Genomic DNA, 21,878 nt, shown 5'->3' on the forward strand with positions numbered 1-21,878 from the left:
TTCTTGTGTAAACACAAGCGCTAGAAACATGTCATTCCAGGAGCTGGGGATCAAAGAAGAACACCAAATATTAGAAGACTCACAATAAAAGCTCAAGAGTTGGCAGCAGTCCGGCAAACACTCATGTATATGAGTCACTTTTACTCACATGAGTAGTCGCATTGAAATCAGAGGTATTACTCTATTATTATTAATTATTATTATTATTTATTTGTGTGGCAATAGCACGTAGGAGCTGTGATCATGGAGCAGGGCCCATTGCGCAAGGCACTTACAAGCCTTGAACAAAACCGTGGTTTCTGCCCCAAAGACCTTACAGTGTAAGCTCCAGACAAGAGGCAACTGGTGGAGACAGACGCAGACAGGGAAGCGCGAGGAAACGGCGCGACGCTCCTGCAAGGGGTGCTGCGTGGGCGTGCTGACGCACAGCTCCCTGCTCCACAGGAGTAAAGTTATTCACGAGTTTGCAGGTTTGCGCAGCTTGGGCCCAGGGCCCAAACCCTGCGAGCCGACGCCTTCACCCGCGTGCGGTCCCACGGGCGCAGTTCAGGCGCCCGCAAGGCTGCAGGCAGCACCCGGGGCCGTGAGCGGGGTGCGCGGGAGAGCGGGGGCTCTCCGTCCCTGCAGACGCAGCCGGGGACGAAAGGGTCTCGCCGGGACTGTTTGGCAGAGCGAGGCCACAGAGCGCACACGCCTAATTATAATATGTATATGAATTGGCTTAGTGCGATGGTAGAGAAAAGACAGAGCTGAAGAGAAGTAGTAGTTTCTTAATACACAAATATAATACAGGACGGTTAGAAATTCAGATGCGTGCAAATATAGGGGAACCCTTGGCTCGGACCCGGCGGAGGGACCCCAGAGCTGACCCAGTCCATGCGGTCGGCTCGCTTGCCAGTCCCCTGAAGTTCCCTAGCATCCAGACCTGCAAAAGTTTGTCGTATGGACAGATGCTAGCGGAGGAAGTGCTATGCACTGGCAAACCATAAAATACTGTCATAGTTGTTTACGCAGTGAGAGAGTAGTTCTAAACTAGAGTGAAATACAGACCAAGAATATAAGCAAAAAAGTAGCCAACTTTATAAGTTTGTAAAATGGGAACTAAACATTACACCTAAGGAAATCAGCTGGAGAATAAAGAAATAAATGCAGGGTAGTTATTCATGATCTCAGTTTAATCTCAGGAAACTAAGGTGAGCAGAGGTCATCAGGTTGCAAAGTAGAAATTTTTATAAAACTTGCAGCGCCTTGCTGGGAAGGAGGACAGGTTGCGCAGAGAGACAGCCTGGCCCGGAGGCAGGCCAGGAACTAGGAAGTTGCCCACGCTGTCTGGGAACCGGGGACACTTTTTTCCCTTGCCAGGGCAGGGCGATCCGGTCCGGGTTTTGCGCGTGCCCTCCCGTGCCTGGACGCCGTGCGTGCTTGGAGACCGAGTCCGTTCCGTGCCCGCGTCCCTGGCTCTGCCGCTGCCCCCTTCCCCTCCCCAGGCGAGCCGGGGGCAGGCGGTGGCCGCGCTCCAGTCCGGGTTTTGCGCGCCGCCTGCCCTCCTGTTAGAAATAGGAAAATTCAATAATCAAAGCAAAGGGGAGCGCGAGGAGGAAAAATCCGGGATCAGGGCAAGTTTGATGGCGCATGCGCGCTGCAGCCTCCATCCCAAACGCACACACATTTCCCTTGACTTGGAAAGTCACCCAAAGCAGCCCCAAGTGCAGGTAAGCCCGGCCGCCGCCGCCCGGCCGCCCCGGCGCTGCCGGCAGGTGGGCGCCGCCCGCCCGCGCCCCGCGCCCCGCGCCCCGCGCCGTGCCCAGCGCCGTGCCCGCCCGCGGCGGCGGCGGCGGCGGCGGTGCCCGCGGCGGCGGAGCCGGGGCCGGGGCCGGGCCGGGCCGGGCCGGGGCGGGCAGGCGGCGCCCGGCAATTCCCAGGAGTTTTTGCGGGAGCCGGGAAGGGGGTGCCGGGCAGCACGTGCTCCCGCTTCCCGCCGGGCGCAGGTAACCGCTGCCGCCGCGCCGCCCCCGGGGTCCCGGCGCGCCCGGGCGGCGGCACCGGCGGGCGGCGGCGCGGGCACGAAGTTGGGCGGGCGGCGGCGGGGGCGCCCGGCGGGCCGGGCCGGGCCGGGAAGTTTCTGCAAAGTGGTCGGGGCCGGCGGCGCGCCGCGCCGCGCCGCTCCGCAGCGGGGCCGGGGCCGGGGCCGGGGCCGGTGCCCGGCCCGCGGGCGAAGCAGCAGGTTATTTTTACCCGGTGGCATTTGCAGAATGCGCAGCTGATTTGCCCTCCGGAGCCAGGAAGCCCCCCCGTCCCCTGCTCTGCCCCCGGGCCGCTCTGCCGTGCGCGCCGCGGGCCGGGGCTCCCGGGCGCCGCTGCCCATGTTTGGCGGCCCCGCGGCCGCGGAACAGGTGTCCGCGCCGTCACTCAGCGCCGCGGCGCCGACAAAAAAGGAGCGGAGCGGCGCGGCGCGGCGCGGCCCCGGGCGCCGCTGCCCCGCGGAGCGGAGCGGGCGCGGGGCGCTGCGCTGCGCTGCGCGGGGGCCCGGCCGGCGGCGCGGCGCGGGGCGCTGCGCGGGGCCGCGCTGCCTGCGCCCGCCCGGGGAAACTTGGCGGCGGCGGCGGCGGCGCGGGAGCAGCTCTCGCTGCCGCAGCTTGGCCGGCGGCTCGGGGCTCGCCCGTGCCCGGCGCGGCGCGGTGCGCTGCGCTGCGCGGCCGGCCCGGGCGCCGCGCTCCGCGTGCGCCCCTGGCTGCGCGGCGCCCCTGCGCTCGCCTGGCGCTGCCGCCTCGTTAGCCACCCTGAAGGCGGCTTGGGAGAGTTTATGGGGGAATATTGCTGAACTTAAGTAATCAAGTTTCCAGATCTTATGCCTCCTGTTTAATTTATTAGACTAGTTATTTATTCTGTTGATGATAATCTGTTGCTGGTTTCTATGGAGATGTTAAACTGATCTCTTTCAGAAATCAAACTCCATATGCACTAAAACGTTTAAAGGAGCAGTGTCCCCTTTTGTTTTCAGACTTTGTACCTTTTCAGTGCTTTTATTGGGCTCCTGTATATTTTATATCTTAAAGTCTGAAGTTGAAGCTTTGTGTGAGACAGAGCTTATTATGGCTAACAGAAAGTCAGGGCTTTGATCCTTTTTTTTGCATCATCATTTAAAACAGATCATTTTTTCCCCCCTCATCACACAAGATAGCAGAACCCTTTCAAGATCAAAGAGTCCAGCTAAAAACTATTGTTTTAAAAAAATAGAAAAAAGCCTGTTAAATTAGGGGGATGTTTCCTTAATCTGCTTATTTTGTTCTAAAGATCTTTTTTTAGCAGTAAAAACAACAACAACAACAGAAACTTGTAGCAACTATATTGTTATTTTTATGCCTCTCAAGTCTTTTTAAGGCTAAAATAGGTTCAAAGTCAAATATCTCTAAAGATAAAGTGCTTGTTAGGGTGCTTTTATTACTTGGTTTCTAAATGTGGAAGGTCAGAATCCAGAAAGCTATTGCATTAGAGAAGGTTTTAATAGTCTTTGTCTCATCTTAATGAGAGAGAAAAATCTAAAAAACATGTTCACTGCAACATTTGTCAATTATTTTAAAGATCAGTATCTGCATATGACTCAATTTTCATTATTTCTTAACTTATCAATTGTATTGCTACCTTCGGTTTGGTGTGATACTACTTTTAAAAAAAGTAATTGAGGTGAGAAAAGAGAATTTTTTTTAGGCTTAAAATTTGAGAACTTATAGTAAGCTCATATGTTGATCAGGCTGATCACACTACAAAACAAATATGTTGTTTTGCTCTTTTTCTGGAGAAAAGTTAAAGGTTTGCAAAGAAACTGCTACCAACACAATGCATTTTTAACGCAGTAAAAATCCTTGTACTTTCTCGTAGTATATCTTCAAAATGTTCCGACTCCCTAGAACAGAGACCTCTTTCCTCTCGGCGCGCTTCTACACTAGTCTTAAAAATAAAAGAATAAACCTGGAGGATAATAGTGCTTGTGGCTGGTATAACTCATAGATGTATGTGTGTCTCTCTGTATATACATATAAATATATATGCACAAATATACACATGTATATACATATATACGTGTGCGTGTATGTGTATATTAAAAAAAAAAAGTGTGGGCTATAATCAATTCATACTAGATTCTATGTTTTTTTCTTCTTGTTAATTTTTCTCTCTCTTTTTTTGTGTGTGTGATCCCTAGTGCAGGGGTTCATTTTAAAATATTTGTTAAAAAATCTTTTGTTTATTTGTTTGGTTTGAATTGCAAACAAAATTGACTCTGACAAGTAAAAAGAGGAGGGGGGAAAAAAGAAACACTATGGCTTTAAACTCAGGAGTTTGCATATTCTCCTTGTATCTTTCCCCTTTGCTAATTATTGTGTTGTTTTCAGAGCAAATATGTCATATCCATGGCGACCAGGCAGGTTTATTGTCTTTCAGAAGCAATAGCTCACATAAGTAATTAATGACTTCTTTTTTTTTCCTCTGGCTTAGGTTAAACAGATCATTCAAGGAAAGTCATATCTCTCTCTCCCCCTCTCTCTCTCTTTTTTTTTTAGCCCAGTGACATAAGAACATGAGTTAGAACAAGAAAATACTTTAACCAAGAAGTCAACAGCTTATTTTTCCTCATTTCTTTTTAAAAGCTCCAAGTGTCAGCTTTCCACACACATGACGTTGTCATTCTTGCAGTTTCAGAGTGAAGCCTGGTACAGGGAAAAGCCACTGAAAGCTGCAGTTCGGTTGGTGGTTGTGCAGCTGGGCAAAGTGTGTGCGTGTGTGTCTCTGCGTGTGTATATGTGTGGCGAGGTATTATTATTTTTGCTTAAGGGTTTTGCTGTGTGCTGGGAAACACATTTCCCCCAGTATTCTTCCCCCCCCCCCGCAGCCATCATTCTATCTGTATTAAAATCAGTGTTAAAATAAAGGTGTGTTTTTGTATCTTACAGATTGTAATTCAAACAGTTTCCAGGAAAGAATTAGTAATTCAATTTTATATACAGCATATATACACACATGCTTGAGCTCCACCCAAAACAATCAAGCTAACTGGAAAAAAAAACTTATTTCCTTTTTCTTTTCAAGCCCAAGCAAACTTGCACAGTGACTTTCAAAAGCCTATTACAAATAGACCCCCTTTTTTGCCAAGAGTTTGCTGCAGGTATGAATCTTGTCCTTTCCCTTTCCAACTCTGTTTCTTCCTATTAAACCAGAATTTGCTATCTGCCCAAGCCAGGGACTGGTTACCCCCTGTGATTTACTGAGGCGGTGATTTTCTTCCCCCGCCCACCGGCACCTTCACCCCTGTTTTGTTTTTGCTAATTTCATTTTCAGAAGGATTTATACACAGTCCAGCTATATAAATTCCTCGTGAGATAAAAGCGCTGCGCACTTCCATAAACAAAAGCTTTCACTTGCATCTTGTATTCTCTTTTTCTTAAAACAGAATGGGAAAAAAACCTAAAATACAAAACCTCAACCCATTTGATTGAAGCAGGTATCATAAATGTATTCTGGTAATGATTCGGTGTTCCACAATGCTGCTACTTTAACTTTTTAAATCTGTTTTCTTTCTGGTTTGTAACATTAATCAAAGAACCGCTTCCTTCCAATTTTTCCACAGACTGGGGCTAATTAGAACCACTCGAATCATATTCTGTAAATTCCATGTGGATGTTCCTTTAGGTTTCAAGAACGCAAATGCTTCAGGTTCAGTCTGACTAGGCACTCTTAGGGTTATTTTTGTTAATGTTTCTGTCTCTAAAACCAATACACGGTTTCTCTCCATCTATGCGAAACAGATGTGGGGGTTCACACGTTGGGGTGCACAGGAAATAGGCATTACAAGTTAGAGGGGGGGAAAAGCCAAGAAGGAAAGAGATTTTGCAGTGTAGTTTCCAAAGAGCACCAGAGAAACCCCGAAGTAATGCGAAGCTGAGGATTCAACAGACTTGATAATTGAGCCCTTAACCTCCTGATGTCTATATCAGAAAAAGAGAGTCTAGCAGAGGGAGACAAAGAATAAAAGCAAATACTGGGGAGGAGGAAGCTGGGGAGATGACTGAAATATTGAAATACAGTCCGGTGTACGTATAAATCTCTATATTATGTTTCCTTAGGCTCTGTTTTCCCCTTGTGCAAAACATAGCTGGTTTAAAGGTGGCTTTGGGAGAACCCTGATGTTTCGAATGCAGCTGCGAGCCTGGTGTTTCTGTGGCGTGAACAGATCTAACTTGGAGAGACTTTTCTCAGAATTGGTGTTAATGCTTCTTCTCTTCTCCTCCTTTTTTGAAGGACTGACGAGTGATTTTTTTTTTTTGTTCTTTATGGAAAGTTAAATAGCTAGAAGTTGGGAGTTTTCAGCTTGTGACTATTAGGCTGTGCTAAAGGGATTTGAATCAAACCACTTTGAGCACCCGGCAGGGCGACTGCTTCCACGCTGTGCCACAGTATTTCTCCTCTATATATTTGTGTGCCTAAATAGGGCATCCAGGAATTAGGGGTGAGCGGGCTTGCGAGCGAGATCTTAAAGTTAACTTGCTTTCGGTGTATAAGACAGCAGCTTCAAAGAAAAGCATGAGCGCATCGTAAATTTTGCTAAAATTAATCAACCGTTTAAGAGCTCCACATTAACGAGGTTTTCCAGGCAAGCAGCTTTCTTCTCCTCGTCTTCGTCGTCGTCTTCTTTCTCGTTCAAAGTCCAAGAGGGTTGGGGTAGAGGGGGGAGAATGTAAGTGAAAAGAGGAGGGGGTGGAATTTGAGTAGAAATAATAAAAACAAAAAAGGCTGGATTTGTAGAGTATAAATCCTCGTGTGTCCTTGATCCATATTGTCAGTTTTTTTTTTTTTTTTGGTCGGATTTGTCCTGTGTGCCTTTGACGGAAAAGGCACGTAGAGAGAGAGAGAGAGAGAGAGAGAGAGAGAGCGACAGAGGGGGAGAGAGAGACGTGTCACTGCTTTGGAGCTCATTATCATTCTTAATAAGTCTTAAGGAATAAAGAGGAGCATTGAGTGTAAATGCTGGGTAATCCTAACACTCCTCAAGGTGAGAGGAGTCTCGAGGACACAGAGAAAGAGAGCGAGGAGGAGGGGGCTGGTGCAGGGGCAGGAGAGGAGACGTGCATGAAAGTGGTTTTAAGGAAGACGGCCGTGGGTTAGTAGGACTTGTGGCTCCTGGGCACTTCGGTTTTGTTCTGCAGGCCTATGCCGGGGAAAGTTGTCTCCAAGTTTGCATCCCAGAGACGGTAGGGAACACAGCTGGACCTTGAGGCTGAAATATTGGCCTCTAATGGCAATATTCTGTGCCAGACTTTGGTTGCAGAAACAAGCCTGCTGTCGTATTTTCTTCAGCCCGCGCTGAAGGGTCTGCGCTCCCGAGGCGGAGAGCTGGCCCTGGGACGCGTTACTGAACTGGGTGCTTTGCCAGGCCTCCAGGTTGGTTCCCCTTTCCTCAGCTCGGGGTGATGCCTAGCTGGCTTCTGGACCTGTGCACCCTTTTCTTTGCTCCGTTTCAGGATGTCACAAGTCCTCCTCTTTCTCTGAATTTCCTAAAGGATCTCCTCCCCATACCTTTCCTTGCGAGGGGAGGATGCATCCCGAGCGCACAGCTTCGGACACTAGGTGGCTTAAAGTATAGGAATGGTTCTTTAAGCCAGCTGCGAAAGAGACGTTCATTCACTCTTTCTGGTGGGCTCCTTTATTCAAACTTCAGGCTGGCAGCAAAACGTGGAGATGCCCGTGAATCCATTCTGGATTCAGATATTATATTATCTCCTTGGCTGGGCAGCGTGTTTGTGATCGCGTTGGAGGATTTGAGCCTGTATGGACATAAGAAAGAAGAAGTCGCTGATGAAGTGAATTCAGGGGCTAGGCTGCTTGCTCTGATGATAAGGAGTCAGGAACCTGCTTGTACTGCTAGTCCTTCTCTCTCCTGGCAGAACTCACCATACTCCTTTTATAGGGGGGTGCTTGTTGCTATTGGGAAAACATTTCAGGGTTGGCAGAGCTCTTCTTGTGCTGCTGATGTGTAATGGAGGATGCTGAGTCCTGAGTGATGCCCCCTCCTCGTTCTTTCTGGTCTCTTATCTCAAGTCCACTTACAGGCAGACCTAAAGAGCTGGGTAGAATGGCCCATGCATTTTTGTTCCTCCCATAGTCTATGCTGTCTCTCTGGTTCAGCTCATAGCTCCTGGCTGAAGCATGAGCTCAACCTTTTAAATGACTCCATGTAGCTTGGAGCAGGTCAGAGGGAGTTGTGGATGCTGAGTTTTGGTCAGCTGGCATGGTGAAGAAGCAAAATACAGTGAGATAGAGGTCTTGCTAAATGCTGATTTTCTGGGTCCAGGTGCTTGGCTTCAAGGTTAAGTGTTATGTTGTTAATATTATTAGGTATTAAGTTATTAGAAGCAGAACTGTGGGGCTTGCATGTACTTGGCAGAGAACTACTAAGAAACCGTATTAGGGCTGAGTTCGTACTGGTTTCTCTGATAGTGTCCTTCCAGCATGCCTCCACCCTGAGCTGGAAGGAGCAGCAGGGAACCTGAAAGCAGTTGTGGTAGATCATCTGTCTTCTGAACTCTTTGCTGAGACTGCTAATAAGTTGTAGCGAGGCGCGATGGACGCTTGTAGTGAGGGATCCACCTGCAGCCCCTTGCGCTCCTTCTGCCCAGGCCGTTGATGAGGTATCGGCTAATACCTTTCCCGTGTGATTGAGCTGGTCTAGAATAGGACCCAGAGGTGCAAGAGTTTGCATTCCCAGGACGAGCTCTAGAGCCATCCACCTGCTGAGGCTCTGTGTGTAAATGCTGTAGTAAAAGGGTCTGCGTTTGCAGAACTGTTAATTGTTCTGGGCCTTTGGTTCGTTGCCTGTGTGGATGTTTTGGGGTAGTTTTCACTCCAGAAGTGATCCTGTTTTTGTTCTGCCACCCATGATGCTATTTCGAAATAAAATGAGTTGCTTCCAAATCCTGAGCCAGAAGACCTGTCATTTCAGTATGACGATACGACAAGTCACCTCAGAGTTGGTCTCTGAGGCTGGTCCTGATCCTTCTGCATGCAAAGTCAGCAAGCAAGGTAGGCCCTAGTGGTGGGAGATGGCTGCTGAGAGGAAGCGTAGCTTTGCAGATACTAGCATTCGCTGGCCTTGGGAAGCAGGGGGGTAAATAAACTCCAGGGGTGTTGGGGGGACTTTTTAGTTTTGAATACCACTTGAAAGGATAGTTTAAACTGGAACTGGTAGGCTTAGCAGGCGGCTCCTTGTGCCCACCCCAGGGGGAAGGAGTACTTGGAAGTTTGCAAAGGGCCCAATTTTACTTGTGTACTAAAACATGTTGTGTAATGTCACTCAGGAGAGGCCTGGGTAAATCCTTGGGCAACAAGGGCTGAGAGCATGACCCTGACACACGTTTGCTCAGTGGGCTAGGAGAAGAGTTGACTGGTCGATGTTTCCTGAAAGTACAAAGGAGTCTGGTTCTGGTCATGACTTTGACTTGACAGTATGGATTACAGTTGACTCTCAAGTGGAAATAGGTTTATTGCTTCCTGATTTTGCTTCTGCTAGCAAAGGGACCAGGGCTTTTTATTCCTAAGTGGTATATCTGCCAGCTCTACACCTTTCCCAGTGTGGCTAGGTAGGGCTTCTGAATCACAAGGCGTGAGGGTAAGCGGCATAAAAGCAAACTGGGCTGTGTGATGGAGGCGTGTGGCTCCCAGGGTTCTCGCTCGAGCCCTGCTCGGCCCATCCCCACGCCAGTGAGAGCGAGGGTTGCCTGCTTGCTGCACGGTCGGGCTGGCAAAACAGCTCCCGGCCTGGCTGCCTCCCGGCGGTGGCTGTGTCTGCAGAGCAGCCTCCCCGTAGGGCTGCCGGTGACGCCCCCTCCCTCCACGGTGCCTCAGGCTGGCCCAGCTGTATACCGAGGGAGCAGTGTCCTTTCACGCTGGTGAGCCAGCAAAATCTCTCCCAGGGGTTACTGTAACCTCTCAGCAGCAAACAGGCATTCGGAGATAAAGTCTTGGTGCCGAGCTAAGGGCCAGTAGGGCAGATATGAAACGCGGCAGGTTTATGAAAGAGAAGGTATATGAAATGCAGCCTGCATCTCCCATTTCACTGCACTATGCCAAAACACACAGTTTCTTATTTCAGTCACTGTGATCTTTCAAGGAGGTTAATTTCCATGACGAACTCCGGGCCACGTGCTTGGAGGATTTATCTAATTAGACTGACACTTTTCTTTTTTAAAAAAGAAAATTAAGCTGCACCTTGGAGGACTTAAGTATTTTAAACTGTAGGAGCGGCAGCAGGCGGTGTGATCCCCTGCTCACAGAGCAGGAGGAGAGGAAATTTCCCCTTTTCCAGTCTCCTGTGTAAGACTTCGCCAAAGGTCCCCATTTACTTAATTTTCTTACATGGGGGTTGGATACTAAAAGAGTCTTTTATCCTGCCTGAGTGAGTCCCTAAAGCCTCAGCTGGCTCTTTAACTCATGTAAACTATTGATGTTCTGGGCTGTTACGTATTCAGGACAGAGTGGAGGGTAAAGGGGAGACCTGTTAATGCTCCTCAGGCGTGTCCTAGATAAACTGCATCTGTCCAGGATGGGGAATTGAGTGTCTGTGGCTGTGTAATGGCTGAGGTACGTATACGGTCCCTCTCATCATGCTTGAGCACCTCGTGCCCGTGCGTGTATGTACCTTTGAAGCTGCTGCGACTGTCCTTGTCTGTGTTCACAAGGAAAATTGAGTCCTGCTCTCAAGCAGTCCCATGAGGGCTCCTTAACCCCTGGTCAAGCCTCTGTGCAGTTTGAGCAGATTTGGGCTTCCCCCTGAACATGCCTTTCAGACGAGAGCTGAGACTGTGCTGTAATGAAAATAGAGGATTTTAGGCTGAGGCAGTTAGGCAGGCAAGCCCGGTGCTTCCTCTGGCTCGATAGCTTTCACACTTGCAGGCACAGCAAATGATGCTGGTTTTATTCCCATCAGAGGGCTCCTGGCGTCCTGGCTTATACGCGCTGCCTGCAGTTGCCCGTTACTTGGCAGGCTCCTCGCACCGTTGTCTGTGAGTCCGGGTTCGCATCGCTTCACGTCCGATACTGCTCCAGCTGCTTGCCCTTGCAAAGGGAATTGAAGGAAGGCACTGGATTTCCTGCCCCAAACTCCAGCAGCTCAGACTGGGTTTGCTTGCAGCCGGGCTGGATTGGGGTGGCATTTCTGGGCTCTGGACACTGCTGCACATGGGAGACAGTAGTGGGGGCATGGCGGGAGAGGAGAGTCTCCGTGCAAGATGTGCCAGCAGTAGGAGCACCCTTGCTAAGTCTGGCCGTACTTTATGGGGTCCTGTGGGGCTGTTCATGTCGGTAGACTCTGCCCAGAGTGAGAGAGACTACTACAGCCTTGTCCAAAGAGATGGTCATTGGCTGTGCTACTGTCCCTGGCCAGGAATCCATGGAGGATTGAAATTTGCCTTTGGTGAGGAAGGGAACAAAAAGGATGTTTCCATTCCTGCTCTCAGCCTCATCTCTCTCCCGCCTCCCTGCCTTTTCTAGTGCAAAAGAAAAAAAAGAAAGAAAAATAATAAAATCTACCAGGCGCTCAAAGGTCTAACCAATAAGAGCCCTGTTGGCTGGGGAGCGATCGTTCTGGCTTGGTCAGCCATCCCTAACAAGTTACGGGTTGTATAAACTCCCAGCTTACAGCTGTAAATTTACTCAATTTTGAATACAGCCACAAGCTGGCTCAGCAGGATCTGAAACCGTCTGCTCCAGTAGTCATGGTATGCTTGAAATTCACAGCTTCTGGGGGCCCAGCTTTGAACGCAAGCAGCTACGGAGGGCCAGAGCCCGGACCCGATCTCACATAGCCCTCCCCTGCGCTGAATTAGAAGGGATCTCACCAGTACAGGGTCGTGCATTAATTTATCCTTGCTTAGATTTAGCTCCCCTGTGTTAGGTGAATGGGCCCTTCATCTGCGTAGCTGCAGATCCACTGCCCCATTCCTGTTTCTCCCAGGCCAGGCTGTTCCCATCACCTCAACGCAGGGAGCTTGATGGGGGCAATGGAGACTTGCATACAAAAAGCTTCCAACAACTGTCGTTGCTGGATCATGTACCACGCGGACAGGATTTGGTCCATTCGCAGTCCAAGGCCGTTTCCTGCAGGGTCTGCTCAGTCCTGTGCTGATTTGGAGTCGCTGGGTGTTTCCTCGAGTGACCGAGAGCAGAAACCTTACTCTGACTTCAGGGATGGTTGTTGCAGAAGGGACCGATCTCTCTGAACACCTGTAGTGTTGCAACGTGTGATACTCCTAGAAAGCTGAACTTTTGGCTTGTCGACACCGATTCCTGCTGCAAATAGAAGTGCATTATTTGCACTGAGTGAGAATTTAGCCCAAGTATGCAATTAAATTTTGATCACCTCCTAAACGTTCAGAAATTGGACTATTATCAGCATTAGGCAGAAGCAATAGGAGGGAAAAGTAGTATCCCTTCCTGTTTCTGATCCCAGCTCTTCTCTTATTGCTTCCTATCCTTCATCATGTTTTTGATGGGGAAGTATTTGTCTAAGACAATTTCTTTTATCTCAGACTGAGGCATGGGAGTATGGCCATATTGCTACCACTGACACCTTAGCTTTGAGCAATACTGATGTGATATTTTCTGCTTGCTGGAACAGCCTTGGAAGGTAGGGATGACTTGAGGAACAGCCAACCCCAGACCACGACTCCCGAGCTCAATGTGCCCCTGGCAGCCTCTGCCCTGGGCTGCGGTCTGGCTGTCCGAACCAGCTTGCCGTCCTCTTCCTGGAGCAGGCAGGGTGCCTGGCTCAGGCTCCTGCAGGGGCAAGTGCTGTCTCTAAGCAGAGGAGAGAACCTGTGGGGATAACGCGGCTCTGAACATGGTGAGCGGTCACTTCTGATCTTGATTTCCTACCAAAAATGGGTAGATGCAAACAAGCGGTTTGAGAGGTTTGCTCTTTCCTCTCCGCCTTCCTTCCTCCTCTCCCCTGTGGTGTTACGCTTGCTTTGGCTCCCAGAGGGTTAAGGTGACTCATGCCCCTCTCACCAGATCTGCTGGCAGGAACGCTTCATACCAGCCTCTAATTGGTGGTGTTTGCTCTGCACTTTCTCGCTCTGGTTTTGATGAAAACATTTAACCGGGAGCTTAGTGTGCAGAGGCTCCCAGCTGACAGCCGCCGCACTGTCTTTACCAAGTTGTCCTTGCTGTGTAAATTCAGCAGCCTGGCTTAGGGGGAGCAAGGGAGGACGAATGTACACGGCTTTGCAGCCCTCTGCCACGCTCCTTGGGCTGCTCTTACTGGCTGTAAGGCTGTAATCGTTAGGCTCCAGGCCCTTATCTGCTCTGGTCCTCAGCTGCCCTTCTATACCTGGACATCCAACAGTGTTGGAAGCCAGTTTCGAGCCTTGGGCTAGACTGCACAGCTGGGGAGAGGGCTCTGGTCCTACCTGTGACTGTAAGGACAGCTTGCTAGGGCCGGTCGCAGACCACCGAGCAGCGATGCTGACTGTTTTTCCCTGGAGGACAGGCTCCAACAGGCTTCAGGCTGAGACCAGCTCTGTGATGTGGAGATGACCTGCTCGTTCCTTCCTGTGGTGCTTGGAGGTTTGTGGAGGGTTTCCCCATGCAGTCTTGCCTTGCAGCTGCTTCAAGGACTAAGCTGCTAGTGTATAAGCTCTTTTAATGGGCTTCACCATTAAGAAACTTCACCTCATTTTCGTTTTTGCCAAGCAAGTGGCAGAGAAGTTGCCATGTCCTTATGGAGACAGTCTTGAGAGCCAGCATGTCCAAGCTTCTCTGTTACTATGTTACCAGAACCCTTAGGCAGCAGCAGAGCTGAAACAGCCCCTGGGGGAATAGATGCCAGTTTATCTGTGTTGCTGCTGGAAAACACATTCAAATTTCTGCCCAAATAGGAGATTGTGACATGCAAGAAATTCATCTGAGCCCATTGGGGCTGCCACTGCCCTGATACTTCCTTACTTTTTCTTTCCTTATCTCTGGTGATCTACCCTATGAACAGCAAAACAAATCCAGATGGCAAAATGTATAAACCAGAAAATCTGGATTCTCTGTTCCTGGAAAAGCATGATTCCTTGTTCTCAGCCGCCTCCGTGTGTCATAGGGTCTGCCATGAAATGATGCCAGAACTGTTGAAAGAGGCCAGGGCTATGTCTGCCTTAAGGAAGCTTAGCAGCAGCGTGACACCCTGCACAAGTGTGGATTCCCGAAGGAGATGTGCTGCGTTGGCAGGTTCGACCAACACAGACGTTTGCCCTTTCTAGGTCCACCTGAGCACCTTGCCTCGTTCTGCTGAACTGACTATGCTCACGGAGGGGAAATTTCCTGACCCAAAGTATTGATGGTCTGGAACCAAAGACACATGTCTTGTTTGCAACCAAAAAGAGCCGGGCCAAGGCCCTGCTCCCTGCTGCGTACTCTCCGTTACCAGCCTGGAGAACGGGGAGTGAGCGGGTGTAGGCTGACAGTGCGACTGAGCGCGACCAAAGTGCATTGTAAAATAAACAAACTGCCGGTGCTCCAGCTCCCCCAAATGCACCATTGAGTAGCAGGGTCTACAGCGTGCTTTTGAATGTGCTCTGAGCAAGTACCCGCGTGGGGCACCGTTTAATTTGCAGCCAGAAATGGGTTAACGATTATCTGTGTTGTGGTGTTGCCTTGAAGCCCCTGGTCCAGTCTGTTGTGCTTAGAGCCGTAAGAGTGATACGAGCTCCCTGCCTCTAAGAGCTTCCAGTCTGCAGGGAAGGAACCCAGTTATAGGACTAACTGTGTGTGGGTCTGACTTGTGTCATGAAATCAGAAAACATAGGCCTGGATGGAGAGCTCAAGAAAGCATCTGGGCCTTCCCCTCCCACGAGGAAGGGTTGTAACTGTCTTTATTATGACCTTCACAGTCTTTTACAGTCTTCAGGGAGAAGCACATCCAGCCGTTTCTATGTTATGGCCTTTCCTCCTGAAATTTCTTAGGTGAAGATCTTTGTACCAAGATTTTATTTGATTTCTGTGCACCTTTTCTCACTACAAGAATCTTTTATTGCCCCTCATGCTTTGGGGCTGGCAGGGTTTGCAGTGGTGCTGCTGGCGTTTCACTGCATTTAGCAAAGCAGCAGCTTGGCTTCCTTTACCCCATCAGCAGCCAGTGCTTTAGTGTCTTGGTGTGAGTCAGATGCTGGAATTATGCTTACCCAACAATACCTTTTGTCCTTTACCTAAAACTCTTAGCCAAGAAAAAGTGAAAAAAAGGGGAGGGAGATAAAATTCTGCATTTAGTTGTCCTTTCATCACAGGTGGTGCCAGTTGATTTTTGCTTTATTTATACAGGGCGGGGAGAAAAGAAAAAGAAAACAAGGTGGAACTCGGACAAGGCCCAGGAAATGTTTGAGCCTGACAACAAACTTCCTTTTGTTTGGGGGGAGGGAGGAAGAGAACAGAAAAGAAGGGGCAGAAGACCAGCTGAAACCAACTACAACTTGATGCTCTTGCTCAGGTTTCTTCTTCCTATTCTTCTGGGTTTTTTGTTTTGTTTTGTTTTACTCAGGCAACTTGTGATAATTTTGTTTGAACTAGGGCCCTTGCATGCTGCCTTCTAGAAGGAGGATGGATGAAAGGTTTCCAGTGCACACATTTGTGATTTGGATGAGGAGGATTAATCGTTTGTTGTAGGGGTATCTGGTAGACTGATGCTTTGCATGAATGGGTCATCTTGGTAGGTAGAGGGGAAGGATGAAGGGCCCCTGCTTTTCAAGAGGAAAGACAAATCAGCTGTTTACAGGATAGGAGTGTGAATCATGGATTAAAATGAGGAAACTGGAAGACTTTTGGATAAGAAGAGGACCTTGAAGGCAGCTGTCAGGAATACTGCCTTGGGAACTCCTGAGTTTCCTAGCACCACCGTGTGCTAGGAAATACATCTCCCAGTCACAGAAACCTCTGTGAGCAGCATCTTCTTGTTGGCACAAAATCTCTGAAAGTTTCTGTGCATGTGAGATGAGGCTTCTTCAGTGATCTCCTGAGCCAGTGTTCCTCAGCCTGCCACAGAGGAGGTGTAGGGTGCCAGTCATCTAGGCTTTTGCTCTGTACAAAGAGATGGATCACCTGGAGCACTGCTCATCACGTCCTAAGACCAGCATTCGAAGTAGGAGCTCCTGCCACGTCAGTAGTAGCTATTAGTGGGCTGTTACCTGAATGTTGTGCTGGGGACCTTGCTGAATCCCCTGCAGTGCTCCTTCTTTCAGACCTCCTGGTGTGAAAGCTCTGGCGGGGGTGTACTGCAGCAGGGTGGTTACAGCCAGTTGCTTGGTGCTTGTACTGGGTACAACCAGGGCCACACAGTGCTCCTGCGCAGCTGGAAATGCTGTTAGAGTGGTTCGAGGCCTCCTCCTGCCAGACAGGTGGCCACGACTCTGCTGGCCGCTGGCAGTCTGTATGTTGGATAGTCAGTACAGCCAGGCTGGGCTTCAGAGCCACTCAAGACAACTGTTTTTCTCAGGAGATGCTTTTGTTTGGGATGCTGGGTGATACCTTCTCAACATGTCCTTTACTGCGCCTTAGCTGTTGACTGCATTAAGTGTTGCAGTGCTCCTGTAATGCCGGAATAGCTGGAGAGTGAGTGGGTTGGGATGGCAGGCTGTCGAGTCTTGGCCAGGATGAAAAGAAATTATACACTGCTTAATTCAGCTCTTGTTATCTCGTTTGGGCATCGCAAAGTGCTGTATCAAAATTAGTGAACGAAGTTGTGAGTATTACGTGTCAGGCAGAAGCTGGCCACGCTCTCCAAAGAGTGATTAAACGTTTTGACTTGGCTTGTAAGAGGGGAGATGTCCAATATTCAGCACGTGAAAAGGAAGAAAGAAGAGCAGAGAATTGATGTTGCTGTGTGGAGCTGGACTGCTGCTGTCTGATGCTCTGCTTTCCCGCGGTGTCTTACTGAAGCCTTGCCGTTCTTCTGATAATGGCCAAAAGCACTGACCTGCCCAGTATATTAAGGAAAAAAAAAAATCCCGAGATGCTGCTAATTATAGCTTTTCCCCTGGTGCTGGGGAAGTGGATACCCTGCATTGCACTTCCCGGGATTTGTGTCCTTAGCATGGTTTCTTTCCAGCACAGGTGCTCTCTGACTTTCATCAGCTGGTCGTGGCACGGCTCTTTGCTGAGCATGCTGCTGAATCTGTGGGTCCAGGACAGGTCCTGGTTAAGCAAGTCGAGAGCAGATTTGGTATTTAGCGAGTCCCAGGAGAACACTGCCACTACCAACTATGCTCTTGCAGATTTACGCTGGGAGCCACTACGCTGTTCAGACTCCGGTGCTCAGTCTTTGCCTTAGTTTTTGTATCTGTACAATGGAGATAATAAAACTTGTCTGCAGTGCTGCTTGTAGCTGAGAATTAAGGAATGGTTTCAAGTGCCGGATGAAAGGCAACTGTGGAACACAGGCTGTATTTTTACTGCTGGTGTATTAGTTTGGAGTTTAGAAACGGGGGCCTGCGTGAGACTAGCGGAGGAAAGGTGAACCCGCTTGCTGCCGCGGCTCTCCGGAGACGCTCCGGGGGAGCTTGCCCGGGCCCCTGGGGAAGAGGCCGGCACCGGGGCACGGCAGCAGGAGCGGCGGTGGCGAGCAAGCGGCTTTCCTACCGTCTGTTCCAAACGCAGGAAAGACTGTGGGGAACGATTTCAAAGCCACCACTATGGAGATTAAGGGGATGAGAATGTAAATCTCAAGTAAAAAGGTAATTGAATGTAATAGCAAACACTGCTCGGTCTATGTTAATTTTAGCTCTTCCCCTGGATACAAGGCGCTGTATTAGTGTTTTATTACCATTTTGTTTGCACTAATAAAATAGTAAAATTTATTTCAAGGAAGTTGAAGGATGGTTTTACAATGCAAATTTGAAGAAATTGGACTTTTCATTTACGCCACTGCTATTTTAAACCCTGAAGGGTGTAAATTAGCCTCTTGTGCCTGGGTGAAATCCACTGCTTCCATGAGCAGGGGGAGGATTTGATGTGGGGGAGAAAAGAACAAAACCAAATCATCTGAATATTTCAGAGAGAGATATCTGATGCGGAGAGAAAAAGCACTGACTGCCTGGGCCCACTGGGAGGAAGGGCTGGAGCAGAGTGGGGAGAGCTGTTTGCAGAGCAGCTCTCCGCTGATGACCTGCTGCAGCTTCTGTGCGAGCCAAGAAGGGGCCGGACGGGGCAGAAGATGTGCCAGCGGGTGCCGAGTTTGTGCCCGAGGCTGGCTGTGTATTGACCGCTGATCAGAGGGGCGCCGGTAAGCAGGGTCCGCTCATTAACAGCTGCTCTCCCGGTGGCAGATAGTTCCTAGAAGCGTGCGGGCTTCGGGCAGCTCTTACTTTCCAGCCCAAGGAGCCCCACGTCTCCTGTTGCCTGCACTTCTCCCTTCCTCTTGCTTCTGTCTCCGTTCCCCAGCGCAGCCGTGTGCGGCCTGCCCTGGTTCGCTGCTGAGTCACGGCACTGCCAGCGAAGGCTCCTCTAGCCCAAGAGTCGGGTTTAACGACCGCCTCCTGCAGTCTCCTGCTCTTCTGATCCCAGTTTTGCCACTGCTTGGCCTTGAGGTAAATGATGCTATAAAGGACAAAACTGCACAGAATTGGGTCCAGAGAGTGCTGTTTGGTTCCAAAGGCCGTGCGCTGAGTTGGCCGCCTGCCCCTGGGAGGCAGGTGTCTCAGGGCATGGAAGCACCCAAAGGTTAGCAGCTCTCAGAGTTTTCTGAGTTTCTCTAATGGGCCTGAAAATCTTGCAGGGTAACTTTGGGGGCTTCATTCTCCTTGTGTGCAAATCGAGGCTGAGGAGAGGAGGTGTAACATCACTTTTTTTTCAAATCCAGGAGGTCCCAATCTGGTTAAGGCTCTGAATTACTATTTTTTAATCATGTTCACCTTGCACATCAATCTTCAGGCGGCTTTAGCATGAAGGGAACTGTGCTGGGTTTCTCCTATATAGGTGGATTAACATAGTTTTCTGAATCTTCAGTGAAATTCTGCCTTTCTGTGTTTTCCTGAGGTCTTCTAGCACTGTGTGGCAGGATAGGTTGCTTTCTGGAACAAGTCTGTGTATTTATCATATGTTTCCCCTACCACATCAGACGTCTGCACACTGGCCGAGGTACTGATCTTGGTGTGAAGGCCTCGGAGGATCCTTTTCCCTCAGATACAGAGGGGAGCGATGGCTCCCCAAACATTCCTTGTTCCGAGGCATTTTCTGCCCACAAGCGGTAGTGATTTTGCTGCCGGCGCAGGCGCGCTGCTGGGGGCAGCTCCTTCGGCAGGCTGCCGTGGCCAGCACGCTCGTTCGGTGTCTGGTCTCCTGGTCTAGCTGCTGCCCTGCGTTCTTGGCAACGTGGTACAGAGTGAGCTGGAGAGGAAAAACTAGCTCTGTCTATCTGATCGTACAGACAGGTAGATCTCCCAGCTCTCCTCTGGATTATGAGTGTCATCTATTTGCCTTGTCCTCAAGACGCCTTTCGGGACAGAAACCAGGGTTACCCCGTGAGCAGGCAGGACGGCACTCTGGGTTAGTTGCATTTATGGTTCTGTTGGCAGCAAATCTGCTGGGGAAGTCGAGGCCAGGTTCTAGGACCTATGCTCTTACCGCTATACATCATCTCCTAGTGTCATTAACGAAGGCAGCAAAAGTTTGTAAACCCTCTCGCAGCTTCAGCCTCTAGCACAAAGCCACTAGCCGGTGGTGGTATCAAGCAGCCCGCTTAAGCTCCCTATCCTTCTCCTTCGGTGGATGTAGCAGAGGCTTAGCCAAGACTGAGGGCGTTACCAAAGAAAGCAAAGACTTATTTTTGGCATTGAAATGGTTTCCTATTCCAGACGAGTCTGGGGAGCAGTGCGGTTGTGTACCCAAGGATTTAAGCAGTGCATTAAGCAGAGGGGTTACACTCCGGGTGGATTTCAATCAAAAACTATAATTACATCAAATAGCAAACGGAAATGGAAAAAGAGGATTACCAACTCGACCCTGAGCACTGTTGGCTGCTGAACTGGCTCCATTATTCACACCCCCTCTCTTGCCTGGGGTGGGGTGTGTGTGTGTGTGTAGGCAGTCAGGCCCCCCCCTCCATTTTCCATTTCCTTCATCCGTTTGATGAAGTCAGAGTCCCGGTGTTGGTATCAGTGCTTGGAGGAAGTCTGGAATTTGCATGACTTGGATTTGGGACTTTGCAGGGCAGGTTTGATCTCCCTGCACTGCTCTTCCTGGCTCCAGGCAGGAGGCAGCCGTGGGAACCCCCATGCCCACAAGCTTTCTCTCTTTTTCTGTTGTGTTATCAGTCTAGTGTTTTGGACTCATCCTGGTTCACGGTTCATCATGATTCTCAAGGAAAGTGGAAAGCCCAAGTTTGGAAATGGGAAATGCTGTTTAACCTGGAGAGCTAGGTTGGTGTTTAAAATCCTTCTCAAGTTAAGAGCGCTGTTCTGTGGCCTGCAGTCCCGGCACGGGCGGGGAGGCTGAGGCTGGCTCCCTGCGGGTGGGCATCTGCGCTCTGGGGACGCCTTCTGCCCCCGCGCTGGGCAGGCACCGAGCGTGGCAGCAGGCATCAGCTCTGCTCGGCTTTTCTCAGACTTAGGGCTAAGGTACTTTGTCTAGTTTGAGGCTTGGTTTGGGAGACTCTAGCTTTAACACCGTTTCTGCATGTTTATGTATGTCAGTGTTGGTTTGGTTGTCTCTTGTTTTGGTTCTTTAAGCCCAGGTACATAGGCATCCCTTATCTCCCGAAGGAGACTGCCTTGCTCGGTGTGACTGCTCGCCAGCCCTTTCCGGGACTAGCGCTTCCTGCACGCTTACACCCAGAGCCTGAGGCTCCAGGGTTTGCTCTTTGGGCCAGGGTGGCTTCCCACAGTATTTTGAGCTACACCGTCAATTCTAATTTGTCACTTCTGCCATCGGGCGCTGCCGTACCTGTCACCTGCCTTCTGGTCTTTGTCCGCCTCTTGCTCCATGTGTCCTGCTCTCCCAGGCCCTCCTCATTTCTCTCTTTCTTCCTGTCATTGGCAATTTTTGTCTCTGCGTGCCTGTCGCACACCTGAGGTTAGGAGGGTGCATGACGAGCACGTTGAGGTGGCTGGAAGTGTCTACCAGACCAGGAGGACAAGGTGTCAAATCCCCCAGTGCCTTCTCGGGCCTGCTTTCTCAGACGGTTTCCAGCTGCCTGTTCCCAGGTTTCATAGCCCTTCTCTGTTCACGCTCAGCGGGCCGGACGGTGGGCTGGAGCTGTGCGCCTGTTAACTCGAGCTGCGGCAGAGCGCTGCACGGTGCGTTGCTGTTACGGCAGTCTGCTATACCCTGACCAAAGTTGTTGCCCCTTCTTCACCCGTCGCAGGCTCAGGATGGAGGCAGTCCGGTCCACGGAGGAGAACCCTCGAGCTGGTCGGCTGCACTGGGGAGACACGAGGCTCATCCGTGGTCTGGCAAGAAGCACAGGAAAGGGACATGAGCCTTTCCAAATCCTGGATAGTGGCCGATCTGTCCAGGGTGAGACTGCCAGCTTCCAGCCTCTGAATCAGAAGCATTTTAAAAGGCAGCCAGGGGGTGATCTGCTATATTAGCCTCGCGCCTGGCGTTGTCTTGTGCTTCAGCGCGGCATAGTGATAACGGTCGGAGCAGCCGCCTGGGAATCCTCGGCCTCCGGTGACCGTCATTTTGGGTCGGCTTGGGCCGATTCTCTCATTTGGCTTGTAAACCAGGAGCTACCGAGTCGCTTTCTTGCAGCGCTTGCCCGGGCCGCCTCCGAGGACGCAGGGTCGGACTGCGGCCTGCGCAGGCTGGGCTCTGTCCGAGTGACTGCGCAGCGCTTCCCTCCCGTGGCAGAGGCCCGGAGG

The 21,878-nt window shown here is 50.3% G+C and overlaps 1 protein-coding gene and 1 long non-coding RNA gene across 2 annotated transcripts in view; one reads left to right on the forward strand and one right to left on the reverse strand.

The window, feature by feature from the left end:
• Positions 1 to 1,157: 1,157 nt before the first annotated feature.
• LOC134150004 (uncharacterized) lies at positions 1,158 to 2,275 on the reverse strand. Its single transcript, XR_009960562.1, has 2 exons — positions 2,236 to 2,275; positions 1,158 to 1,547 (listed from the first exon to the last, which is right to left on the reverse strand). It is a non-coding gene; the product is annotated as an uncharacterized LOC134150004 (long non-coding RNA).
• CASZ1 (castor zinc finger 1) overlaps positions 1,590 to 21,878 on the forward strand; it is a 187,432-nt gene continuing 167,143 nt past the window's right edge. Inside the window, exon 1 of the mRNA XM_062593431.1 lies at positions 1,590 to 1,712. The gene's annotated coding sequence lies outside the window, so the exon portion shown is untranslated. The remainder of the gene's footprint in view (positions 1,713 to 21,878) is intronic.

The sequence above is a fragment of the Rhea pennata genome, chromosome 22, assembly GCF_028389875.1.
Source record: "Rhea pennata isolate bPtePen1 chromosome 22, bPtePen1.pri, whole genome shotgun sequence".
Lineage (NCBI taxonomy): Eukaryota > Metazoa > Chordata > Aves > Rheiformes > Rheidae > Rhea > Rhea pennata.